At 35.6% G+C, this 13,307-nt stretch overlaps 1 protein-coding gene across 1 annotated transcript in view; it reads right to left on the bottom strand.

Annotated features, from left to right (window-relative positions):
• Positions 1-1,856: 1,856 nt before the first annotated feature.
• Positions 1,857-13,307, bottom strand: part of CA8 (carbonic anhydrase 8) — a 140,081-nt gene continuing 128,630 nt past the window's right edge. The window contains exon 9 of the mRNA XM_039868872.1: positions 1,857-2,443. The gene's annotated coding sequence lies outside the window, so the exon portion shown is untranslated. The remainder of the gene's footprint in view (positions 2,444-13,307) is intronic.

Here is a 13,307-nt window from a genome sequence, read left to right as displayed (position 1 = left end):
ATGCATCTTATCCCATTGAATCAAGCCATCATGACAACGAGCAATGGCCCCTTTCACCAACACATCTGGGCAAACAGCAGTCGAGGACCATCCAGGTGGTTTTCATGTGAGACTGGAATAGGAAAGGCAAGGTAAAGGGAATCCCATAGCAAAAATAGGTGGCATCAAAAAGTACAGAGAATCACTAGAAACTTCGTGAACTGAAAGTCAAAGTAGTATCATCCCCAAGATAATTGGAAAGATAAATGAAGCTGATCCAAATGGAATACGCAAGATCCAGCAATTGTATTTCCTTGTCTGAATAGACATTGATGTGAGTATGTTGTGTATGTACAGGTACACACACTTGTCTTTTAGAGAGTGATCTCTCCCAAATAAGTAACTTTCCTAAATTCTACCTCTTTTAGCAGCAAATATTTCTTAACTGTTAACCACTGCGATTAAACCTTTTTAAAAATGTATCACACTGTTACCTTTTTAAAGTGCATTGAAATACAACCCCATCTTTTTTGAGGACGTGGGGCATTATTAACTCAACATATATTCTGTCTATAACATTAATAGAGCTGTGTAGCAGTCGAAGTCTGCAATCTAACACGCCCCACATGCGAGGAGCCCCGCCTGCCATGCCTCCTCCATCTCCCTGGTCTCCCGGCTGCTTGGTGCTGCTCTTATTTTAGCTTGACAGCTGCTACTTGATTCCTTAATTATATACCTGAATCTACATCTCTGGTTCTGAGCTGATTCTTTGCCTGATATAGAAGAAAGAACAAGGTGATTTTGACAGATTTTTCTCACTGTTGCTCAGCTTTCTCTCTTACCTCTGAGATCGTTGCCATGTTCAAGAGACTTAGAGCTAATAAAATTTTCAATGCTACAGATAAGTGTCTGTAATCAGTGGTAGTTCTACTTTACAAAACCACTTATAATTTGGTTTTAGTTTAAGAAAATAAAAGTAGCCTTTTGTCTAAAAATGTTTTTCTAGTAGCATAAAAATCCCATCTTTAGGGGCACTCATTTGGGTTAACACATTATCTTGTTTCAGATTATTATTTCAGAGGACTGCCCACCACCAGGGAATAAAGTCCTGATGAAACAGGACATCTGAATTTTGATGGAAGGGCCAACTATATTCTGGGAAGGAGGACTGAGGGGGAGATTCTGAATGGGAGGCTTTAGCGGGTCAATGGTGAGGCTGACAAGAGTGAGCTCAACAAGAGGGTGATAGGCAGCAAAGAATCAGTGGGGTGACCTCTTCCAGTCTCCACGTAGCCGTGTGGGGTTAGTCCTAGTTAAGGGCAGATGTGGAAAGGGATGTCAAAGAGGAAGCCAGGCTGTGCCTCACACAAAGATTCCAATATATGCGCAGAGAAATTCTGTTGTAAAAACAGATAAACGTACCAAAAATAGGTTAAAAATAATAAAGTTGCGTAAGCCTATGCCTGTGTTACCTCCAATGGACCAGCAGCAGGTACAATAATAACTTAATAGCTACAAACATCACTATCTAAATAGTTCTCTTCAGAAGAAATTATTGCTTAACTTCAATCACAGTTTATTATAAAAACTCCAATTTGCTGACAATATATAAAGTCACATTTTGGGCCTTGTAGACAGCTAGACTGGTAAGTGTTGGGGGAGTGCTGACAGCAAGAACCTACCTTCAATATTTTGATTAGTTCCACTTGGCTTGTACAAAATCACCCACGTTAAATAGAGCAATGCCTTCGCAGTAACTTAGCAATCATTCTGCCATTATATTGGGCCCCAAAACCTGCAAATTTTACCAAATAAACATTTTACAGAGATCATTATTAGATTTTAACAATTTTATTCCCAATAAATGCTGTGAATGTACTGCTGTGAATATACCTCTAAAAACATTACATGACTAGAATCCAAAACAATATAATTGTTCTTAGGCTCTCTGAGTAGAAATTTTCCCTGAAGATCACACAGGGGAATTCAAGTAGGCATGAAATAAATTCATTCTAGATTGAAAATTGGGGATTTGCATGTTCAAAAACAAGTGAAAATATGGGAATGAGCTAGTTAGAAGCAGAATAAAATTAAAATCTGATAGACAAGTAGAATAAAGATAACATTAGGGATATGAAAGAAAGCCTGTCCTCATAAAATTCTATATATAGTTTCTTATCTTTTTATGGTCTCTCAATGATGAGTATACAAACTACCTGAATGTTTCAGTTATCAGTTGTTGTTTAGCAAACCTCCCCAAAACTTTGCGGCTTAAAATAACGAATGTTGATTGGACTTGGTTTTGTGGGTGGCTTGTGTTTCTTCTGCTCCATGTGATGTAGGCTGGCATTACTCTTCAGCTTGAAGGCCCAAGAAAGCTGGGGTCGCCTCCACGTGGTGCCTCTCCCTTCAAGTGGCTTCTCTCTCCAGCTTTCTTACAGTATGGTGGTGGGGGTTGGGGGGTCTTGAAGAACAAAAGCAGAAGTTTTTAGACCTTTAAAGGACCAGGTCCAGAACCACACGGCACCATTTCCTCTACAGGTTGGAATTTCCAGATTAGAATGCAGACTCATTAACAAATCCAAAAAAAAATATGCCTTAAAAGACTTCCTTTCAGTATCCAAGAAAGCATAAAATAGTAAGTAAGAATCCACAACAACACCAAAAACCAAGGACAAGCAATGACCTTACCTCAGAAACAAGAAATGATTGCAGAATGTCAATGGGAGGAGGTGAAAAAATGCCGTTAATGGCTAATGCACATTCTGCCTTCTGAATCAAAATGATGAGAAAGGGAAATTAGAGGTACTAACTCTGAGTGCTAACCCCTAATATGGGGACAAGAAAACTTCACTAACCTAGAAACAGAAAGTACAAAAAAAGAAAAAAAAAAAGAGACATTGAGAGAAATCTAGGGAAGTGGCATATTTAAATAATAAAAATTAAAGACTTCTCTGTTGTTTTCTACGGTGTCTCTCTGTGCCAAAACCTTTATGATGCATTGTTCCTTGCAAAGATGGTATTTTCAAACTCTCTAGTAACAAATAACTCCCATAAAATGTAAATCATTCTTTTATGTTTTTCAAAAAGGCAAAAGTTGGGGCAGACATCTTAATTAAAGAAATAATGGCTGAAAATTTCCCTCACTTGGAAAGGAAACAGACATCGAGATCCAGGAAGCCTCGAAATTTCCAAATAAGATGAACACCAAGAGACCCACACCAAGACACATTATAATTAAAATGTCAAAAGTTAAAGATAAATGAAGCTGATCCAAATGAAATAACTCTTCTGATAGTCTTATGAGGGTCCTGCACATAACAAGTTATTTTTCTCTTTTAATATTCATCAAAGAGCAATAGGACACACATTCTTCTGAAGTGCACATGGAACATTTTCCAAGATAGATCATATGTTAGGCCACAAAACAAGTCTTAATAAATTTAAGAGGCCGAAATCATAACGAGCAACTCTTCTAACCACAACGGTATGAAACAAAGAAAACAGTAAAGTTCACAAATACGTGGAGATTAAATAATATGATACTGAACAACCAAAGGATCAAAAAAGAAATCAAAAAAATTTTTAAAAAAATACGTTGAGATAAATAAAAATGGAAATATAATATACCAAAAATTATGATTCTAAGTGGGAGGTTTATATCAATAAATGCCTAACTCAAGAAATAAGACAAGTTGCAAATAAACGACCTAACTTTACACCTCAGAAAACCAGATAAAAGAGAACAAATCCATGCGTGAAGGCTGCATCTTCATGACCTAAGCATAATCCAAAGATCCCGTCTCTTACTACCACCACATTGGGCATCAAGATTTCAACATATGAATATTGGGGGGACACAAAGATTCAGACCGTGGTACCCACCAAAAGTTAATTTGAAAAGATCAAAATTGGTAAACCATATATATTAGAAGTGAGACTGCTATATGCCTAAATTTATGTGGTATTGAAAAGAAAGAAAATTCTTGGATTTCTTATTTAAGCTCCATTAAGGCAAACTGATAGGACTTTATATTTTTAAACAGTTGAATGGATACCAATGTCAATGTATGAAAAATGAAAAATTTTTGTTAAAACTTGTTCACGTATTATTTTGATCCATTTCTTTCTGGTATTTGGTGCAATGAACCTCTTGAATTTATCCTGCACTTTAAAAAAAAAGCGAAATATAATTTAAAAAATTAAAAGGGCAAAAAGTTAATTGAGCAAAATACTTTCGGCAAATATCACAGACTCAGAGAAAATATATACATTATATAAAGAAATAGTACAAAGGCCTGAAGTACCAGTGTGGCTAGAATAGAATAAATAAAACCCTGTGCCTAATAATCACCCAAGGAAACAATATCAAAATGGGGGAAAGTTATACCTATGAAAACTAATTAAAATGTTATTTATAATACTAAAAGCTCAAAAAAGAGCCTAAATATTTGACAACAGTGTAATAGTTAAGGAAACTGCGTTATGTTCATTCAATGGACTATTATGCTAATATAACAAGGGGTAAATTAAAAATAATCAAACATTGGAAAATGCCTATGAATTAAAAAAAAGAACAGCCCAAAACTCTAGAGAATGTTTACAATCCACAATATAATGTATATGTGGGAAAATACTGAAAAGATTATACCTGAAAAACGATAATAGTTTTGAAGTTTATTAAGAAAAATATGAATAATACTTTTGTACTAAATTTCTCTATTCTTCAAATTTATTGAATGAAACTTTCACTTTTATTAAAAGTACTTTATAAATATACGTATATATTCACACATTTATAGGCTGTCCTCAATGGCTTCTATTTCTACTAAATTTAAGATGAGTCACAATATGTCCGAAGCCTCTTTTTCCAACCTAAATAGCAACTATTTGCCTATAAGAATTCTCTGCTACAGAGAACCAAGTCTTCCTGATTTTTCCTAAATCTAGCTCTGGCTTTTCCTTTTCCTCCTTGCTCGAGTCGTCCTCCACCTCAAGAATCTTGCTTGGCCTTTTTTGCTTAAAAAAGCCCACATGTTGTTGAAGGTTCAACTCAAAATCACCATCACTATAAAGCCATTCTCGATTCTCACTCCTGGTTATGATCACTTTAGTTTTACTTATTTACTTTACCTTGGCAGAACTGTTTGTCCTGTAGTGACGGTGAGACCCTAGATGAAGTTGGCCTTGAAGCAAGTGGTATTTTTCGATGTTACCAGGTTTTTTCTTTGGTTGGTTGGTTTATTTTGCAGTCTCGGCACAAGTTTCTGCCTTTGTCATAATCTTTCCAGTCAACAATTTGTTTGTATTAAAAATAAATGTTTTGCATAATTTGTATCACTCTTTTTTCACAGTTTATTTTTTTAATTGATCTCCTTCGCTTGTAAGTGGCCACACCCACTATTATTATTACATTCCGTTTCTGAGGTCATCAGAGGTCTACACATCTAGTTCCCCATATCCATGCCAGATAACCCTCTCTTACTCTCCCCAAAATGCTTTCATGATAAAGCGTTGATCATAGTATCGTGTGAAGACCTTATCTCTTGTCTGCATCCCCCTCTAAACTTGGGATATGAAATTTTCTCATTCACTGAATTATCCCCAGCATGTACGCACAAGATAAATATTTTGTAAATCGAAAAATGTATATGGCAACAGTAAAAGCACAACTGAGTTTAGATTATTTGAAGCAATTGGTCATCTGCTTGGATCTAACTCCCAATTACCGAAGTTTGCAAGAGTGTGAAATGCAGGTGCTGCTCTTGTGAAGTGATGCTGCGGGCATGTTACTTACTTCGGAACTGTTTTTTGTTTAAAAAGAAATCTGACAATGTCCATTTCAATATATTGTTTTTAAAAAAGTCCCCAAAATACAATTTCTGATGCCAAAATTTATGTTCATATATACTGTTTGGTTTTTACAAACTGCACCTGCTCAAATTAAACACAAAGCAAGAACATGTTTGTGTGGAAAAGCTAAGTGCTCTGCACTCTCGTTACTCTGGGAGGGCACTGGCTCACCTTGTGGAGCTGGTGGTTTTCTGCAGCACTAACACGTACAAGGAAAGCCCTGAGGGGCGGTGGAGCTAGCTGTGAGGCAGGCAAAGCTGTCACTGTGTCTTGTCTGCCTTAACTCCTTCACCCACTGCCCTCCTCTTCTATTTCCCCGTTTTATCCCTTTCTCATCTCTCATTATTGAGCACAAGGGCTGTGTATGAGTGTCTAGCATATGGTGCCTTACACATAGGAGGTACTCAATGTGTGTCGAATTTATTTTTAATAAATGAAACGTTTATAGATCACTGGTAAATTTCAACTCATAGCAAAGCAGAGCTCTTAAAATTAGGAATCTATTAAGACAGTGACTAAAATGCCTACACTGAAATCTTTAAAAGATTAATTTAAAATGTGTTATTGTATGTTTGAGACATCACACAGATCTTTCTTAAAGCACACAATTCTAAAAAAAATTCTTTAGTCAAAGGTCTTTGATCATTTTCCTTTTATTTTTTTGGCATATTCAGTGAAATGAAAAGGATTCTATAAATAATCAAGAGGCCAAGGAAAACTGCGCTCTAAGAGTTCATCAGGGTAAAAGCCTTATTTCTCTAACAGAGCCACACTGTGTGAGGGTAAAGGCTGTGTTTAAGCATCGTAGCAAATCCAACTCTCCCAACACAATCAGTCTATCAGCCTAATTCACATTCAGAAGTTTCAAAACTGGCAGTTTTCAGTTTCTCAGAAATATATCTGTCATGTACTTTGTGCAATGAAATAAAACATATTTTTAATATTTGGCCGAGACTTAAATCCTCAAGAGCCAAGATTCAGAGCAAATATTTCCACATTAATTGAAAATTTTATCGTCAAATATATTTCATGGTTTATTCATGCAGAGTTGTGCTTCTTGTCTTCTACCATTCATTCCAATGATTTCACGGAGAAGCCAGGGGCTATTTTCAAAATTGGGGTGACATTTAAAATCAGGGTGACATTGTTTTTCTCACATGCAAAAATAATGATTTCTTCCTTTATGCTAAATATTTTCTCCAATGGGTGATTTTGCTGATAACAATATCTTTCCTGCCTAGCTCACAGGTTGCTTATGAGGATCCAAAAAGAGATAACACATGTGAATCTACTACATAAACTGTAAAGGGTTTTATAAATATTGCAGGTTATTATCATAATTATTATTATTCATCCAAAGTAAGACTCAGGCATCAAGGACTCAAGGAGATATGGAACTCAACTGAGGAAATTAATTTTGAAATATACACAGAGTGGAGAAAGAGAGAGACAGACAGCCCACTGACTAAGGCGTTGTTCTGGGGTACGATTGTCTGTGTCTGGTTCTGCCTCCACCCACTACTGGCTCTTTAATCGTGGGCAAGTTACATAACTGATCTAAGACCCAATATTTTTAATTCGTAAAATAGGCATAATAAGAGTATTTTATCATATTACTATATACTAAATACTCATTTTCTAGCTATTATTACTTCACTGGATTATGAGTACCACAAAAATTGGACTATATCTTTTTCATGCATTCATTTATTTATTTGTTAAACAAATTTATTATCAGGTTCTGTTTTAGGCATTGAATATACAGCAGTGAAGACAGAAAGGTCTTTGTTTAGGGACAATCAACAAGTAATTAAAGTCATTTCTGATATGTACTGCAAAGAAGCTAATACAGATTAATTACATAGAGCTATGGTAGCGCAGAGCTGGAAGCAGGTGATGTGGACAGGTATCAAGAAGGCCATCCAAGAAGATCATGTTGGACCTAACCCCTTCTCATCACTCAGGTGTTAGGTCACAGGTGCCAGCTGTGCAAAGATCTGAGGCAAGAAAACTCCAGACTGAGAAAATAACATTTACAACATATATGTCTGGGACAAAAAAACTAACTTGTGTTCAGAAGTCAGAAGGGCCCCCAGTCTGTCGAGCTGTTATCAATGAGAGAAGTTGATGAGAAGGTGAGGGAAGCGTGGCCACATCACTGTGTGGGATGTGTAGGACACAGTAGCGTATTTTTAAATATAAATTAAAAGCTGAATTGTGTTCCACTCTTGCATTATAAGTTGGAATCCCACGGCCTCTTGTATGTATTTGTTGAATAATATAAGTAATAGACACACAAAATATTTTCTAAATAATTATACTAAGAAGGCATTTACGATACTTAGAGACTTTGACACTCTCAAGAGATGGCTTTCTCAAGGAAAAATTAGAAATTAGCCATGCATTCCATTTTTACAACAGTGGTATCTATCCAATTTGGAGTGACTCTTAATGCTACATCTCTCCTTTGTTTATCTCACTCAACAAAAATGGCTATTCCGATTATGCTTCATTGGGCAAAGGTGAGACTTTGCTTTGAACCTGAAGCAAAGATAGTCACATTTAGGATTATAACACGCATGGTTTATATCTGTGATAATGTAAATGTTCTATGTTTGCACTGCCCAAAATATGACCATTTAACCCTTAATATGTGGCTACCGTGATTGAGGAACTAAACCCTTAATTTTACTTAACTTTAATTAATTCTAAAGACCCCTATGTGGCTTGTGGTTACTGTATTGAGTAGTATAGTTTGTATGTTTCTCTACCTTTGCCATTTTCCATCTTAAAGTGGCTCATCAGCCTTCAGCATCTCATCCACATTGGCATTTCCTTCCTCTGACTCTTGTCATGTGCTGTGGCCCATTTATTGGCTGGGATGTTTCAAGTCCTCGTCATGGATAGGGTTGCTGTATGAACCAGTTCCACTTGCTCTGCTCCTTCGTGCTGACTCTATTCCAACCCACAGCCATCTCTTGCATCTGTGGTGAGATTGTGAGAAAAACCTCATGCAACCACATAGGTGCAGAAAGCATCTCTGCTGTTCAGGGAGTAACCCTATGCTGATGAGTAAGAAGCACTTCCATTGTTTGCCAAGGGCAGCTTCATACGCCATAAGTGAATTGCTGGTACAGTGCTTTTGCTAGGTAGAGAAGGCACATCTATTTCAGATCAAAACAAGATGAAAGGTGTTCCAGAACTAGCCTACGCATAGTTACTCCAAAATTCAAGAAATTCTTATTCTTTTTGGTTAGTTAAATCTTCCAAATCTGTCATTTTCTCAATATTGATAATAGTGAAATTATTGAATAATCTTTTTTAAAAGAAAAATAACAGCTGTTTGAATTGAACTGCAAATAAAACATTTGACTTTTAAATATAGCACTCCACTGTATCTTCCGTGTGAAGGGAGGACGAGAATGCAAGTTTTTTGCTTTTCTACTCAACTTTGCCTCTATTCAAGGAGTTAGTCACAGATATGATTATGAGACAATGTTTTCTTTTGTGATGATATCACAACTTCCAGACATAAACTTTTTTTTTACAAAGGTTACTTAGGTTCCTTAGACATCAAAGAACACTTACTTTAAAAACAGATTTTGATGAGTTAGGCGTAAATAAATCAGAGGCAGGCAGATTAAGTGTCTGTGAGGGAAAAAATCTGGAAGAAATGTGTGTGAGGAAAAATTCTTTTGAGATCATCTTGAAAACAGGACATTTAAAGAAAAAAAAAAGTTTATTTTTCCAAATTCACCTATTATAGGATACAAAATTAAAAGCTTCTTTAGGAACTCAGATAACAGATTCTATTGTTCCTTGATATCATACATAGTAACCTTAGGCACCCTATCATGGCAAAGTTCTTTTTGATACGTAGAGAATCCCTAGCGACTGAGTCAATAACGCAGTCTTCCAAGATTTCTGTGGCAGATGTAGTTACTTCATTCGACAAACACTAATACCATTTTCATCCAGCTTATCTCAAAGACAGCATCCCACAGTATCTACAGTGGTAACAGTTTGTTTCTTTTAATTAATCTTTTCCTTAACAGAGTAATGAGTGGATAGTGGTTCTCTGGCCTACAGGCATTGTGGAGTTCTTTGAAGATGTTCTATTCTAGAGTGATATTTTTCAGATTCAGATATCTAGGACTCAGGAGTGTATGTTTTTGGATCCCCCAAAGGGCAAGGATATCAGAATGAAAATTTGTTATTTGAAAATGTCTCAGAAGAAAATATAATCACAGACACTGAAAGTACATAGCAAAGCTCAATCGTAATGTGGTCATCTAAGAGATCCAGAGTCTCCTTACAATTTTTTTTTTTTTTTTGCTCATAAGTATCTTCGTAGTATGAACACAAAATAATAAATATTCTTAGAGTAATGTTGGACCTCAGAAAACAGAACCAAGAACTCCAGTTCAAGAAACACTACTCCAGAAACCACACATTAGTCAATTACAACTTATAAAACGCCGACTTACTTTAGGTAAACACATCACTGCTATGTCCTCCTTAGTTACCATAGAGACTGTTAAATAAATAGCAATAATGTTTTGTCTACATAAACTAATATGTTGAGAAGGGAATCAATTTCTAACTAGGGTTCAGAATAAATCCATTGAAGTTTTGTCCATTATTCACCACCTTGCAATGCTAAAGAATCATCACTTAGTTCTTAACACTGAACACTATGTGCTCACTGAGTTTTCTAACTTACAAATAACGTTCTTCTGTTGGCCAGGAAACAGAAGACAATGTTACTCTATCAGAAGATGTTTTGACTAAAAGAAATTTGAGTCTGATATTGCAGGTCCAATCTAATTCGCCACCATTTTCACCACTGAGATTAATATATTGACCCCGAGATGAACTAGAAAGCTGTTGAAGAAGGCATAGGCTCAGATATTTGTGGAAACTTGCTTTTCAGCCAATCCTTCAAGGTAGGATAATGAATGCATTCAATAAATATTTGTTGAGTGACTATTATGTGCCAAAAAATATAAATAGATATTTGAAGGATATAAATATGTATGAGACAGCATATATCTGTAAGAAACTTACTAAGTAATCATGGATAGATAAAATTTTAGGCTAAGAGATGAACAAAATACCTTCAGAACATCTTTCCTGATGTCTCTTGGTAAATTTGTGACTTTTGGAATAAGTAACTATACAATTATAAAGTTAACACTTGGAGAGATCTTTACAGAGAAAAAATTAATCATATCAAACACAATCTCCAGAAAGCTTTCTTTCCACAGCATAATTTTCTTTTTGCTCAATCCTGCAGTATGAACCTCATGTTAAGAAAGTTCAAAAGCAGCTGGCACTGTACTTCATTTTGGCTAATTACTGTCAACTTTATGCAGTTGAATAATGCTGTTCCCTAATGACATAGGTACTGTAAAATGATTAATATTCTATACTACGGTCTTGTAGAAGCTACTTTATCTAGAAATATATGTTAACCAAGACTATGTACACGTATAGTGCAATAAAAATTAATGTTTATAATCATGTCCTGAGATCTCAAGATACTTTCTAAAAAATGTCATGTAAAGCACAAAGCAATCAATATCAATCAATCAGCAAACATCTATTAGTCTCTATTATTATAAAGTCAATACAAAAATGTGTTAAGATATAGTTTCTGCTCTCAAGAAGCTTACAACCATAGACTTATAACCCACCAACGAATCTTTAAGAAAGATAATGTAAAATGTTGAGAAGGGGATCTTTTGCCCCCATCCCAATGTCCTTTTCTAACCCTCCTGCCCTCAAATGAAGACACATTGCTGTTGGCCAAAGCATTGGACCTTTATTGAGCTTTGTTTTCCAATGGGAGGGGCCAGGACTCCTACTCTGAGGCCATCTTTCACTTCCTGCCCCCATGTGGTAAGCAGATTTCTAAGATCCAGTTATCCAAGATTCAGAGGGAAGTTTCAAGCTTAAGCCATGTTCTCCTGCATAGATAATATCAAGGAAGACTGCATTAGAAGACATGGGATGACTGCTAGCTATTAATATTTTGGTATTTGATTAAGAATTGCTATATATAAATCACTTTGCATGAAGCCATGAAGGAAAGAAGAATGAGTAATAAGTTTGAACTGTGGACATGGTATTTGACCAGAAAGTAAAACTAAGTTTATATTTATTTGTGTTATCATAAAGTTACTGTCATAAGATAAACTGAGGCATATTAAAATTTTAAGCAAAAATCAATTGCAATCAGGCAGCAGCAAACTGGAAGTGGTTGGAATTGCTCCACCAATAAGAGCTGGGGAAAATCATTTATAGAGAAAAGGCTGAAATAAGGAAGTTATTGATTGGCTATAGCTCAAAGCTTGGTTGGCTGTGATTAGCTGTCCTTAGCTTTCAAATTCATAACTTTGAAGCATTTATAGGCTTATATTTTGATTTGCTTAGATAGGCCACCATAGTATTAGAGCCACCTCAGTCTAACGGCATCCTAGTTTAATTAATTTAACTTTTTTCTAACTTTATTGAGATATTCTTGACCTATGACATTGTATAAATTTAAGATTTAAAACATGTCGATTTGATGCATCTATGTATTACAATATGATCGCCACCACAGCCTTAACTAGGGCCTCCATCATATCATATAATTACCATTTCTTTTTTTGTGATGAGAACATTTAAGATTTACTCTCTTAGCAACTTTCAAGTGTATAACGTCGTATTGTTAGCTATATTCACAATGCTGTGTATTAAATCCCCAGAATTTATTCATCTTGCAACTGGATTTTGTACCCTTTGACCAACATCTCCCATATGCATTTAACTTTAGTTGAAAATATGTATGTGATTTCCATATACATTGCTTTTATAAACAATATTTACATTTGCTTTATATATGCCTTTTCTTATCTGCTTCAGAGAAAATGCTAGAAAATGAAAAGTGGATTGCATGACACACATAAATGAATTATTACATGACTGAGATTCTCAACTAGCACTGCCTCCCTCATTCTCTCTTTTGACTACAGGCACTTGGAGGGCAAACAGTGACACTTTAGAATTTAACTCAGTGACTGATACTTAGTGCTTAAAAAATGTTCATTGAACGAAAGAATGAATTTCTAGCCAGTGTTTGAAGAAAAAATAGTTAAAGTGCTACCCGATGTCCATTGTCTAGGTAATCAAAATATCTTTTAGGACTTATCGATGAACTAAGAAGTAATCACTGAGGTGTCTGGTCTGGATGCATCTGTTGTCTCTTTTCATCAATAAGTAGAAGATGATGTTACTGGATTTCAAGATGTTTCTGACTTAGAGTAGCCCTCGTGGTATAAAGATGACCTATAGGACGCACATCCCCAATTCATTCTCTCTCCCTCTCCCTCTCTCTCTCCACCTCCCTGCCACCCATATGTGTGTATCACAGTTATACAAATCAAGACTTTTAGAATTAATATCTAATTATCAGTCATGTCCAAATTTTA

Source organism: Pteropus medius, unplaced genomic scaffold, assembly GCF_902729225.1.
Source record: "Pteropus medius unplaced genomic scaffold, Ma_sr-lr_union100, whole genome shotgun sequence".
In the NCBI taxonomy this organism is placed as follows: Eukaryota; Metazoa; Chordata; class Mammalia; order Chiroptera; family Pteropodidae; genus Pteropus; species Pteropus medius.
The sequence above is the reverse complement of the archived record's forward strand: the minus strand, read 5'-3'. Positions and strand labels throughout refer to the sequence as shown.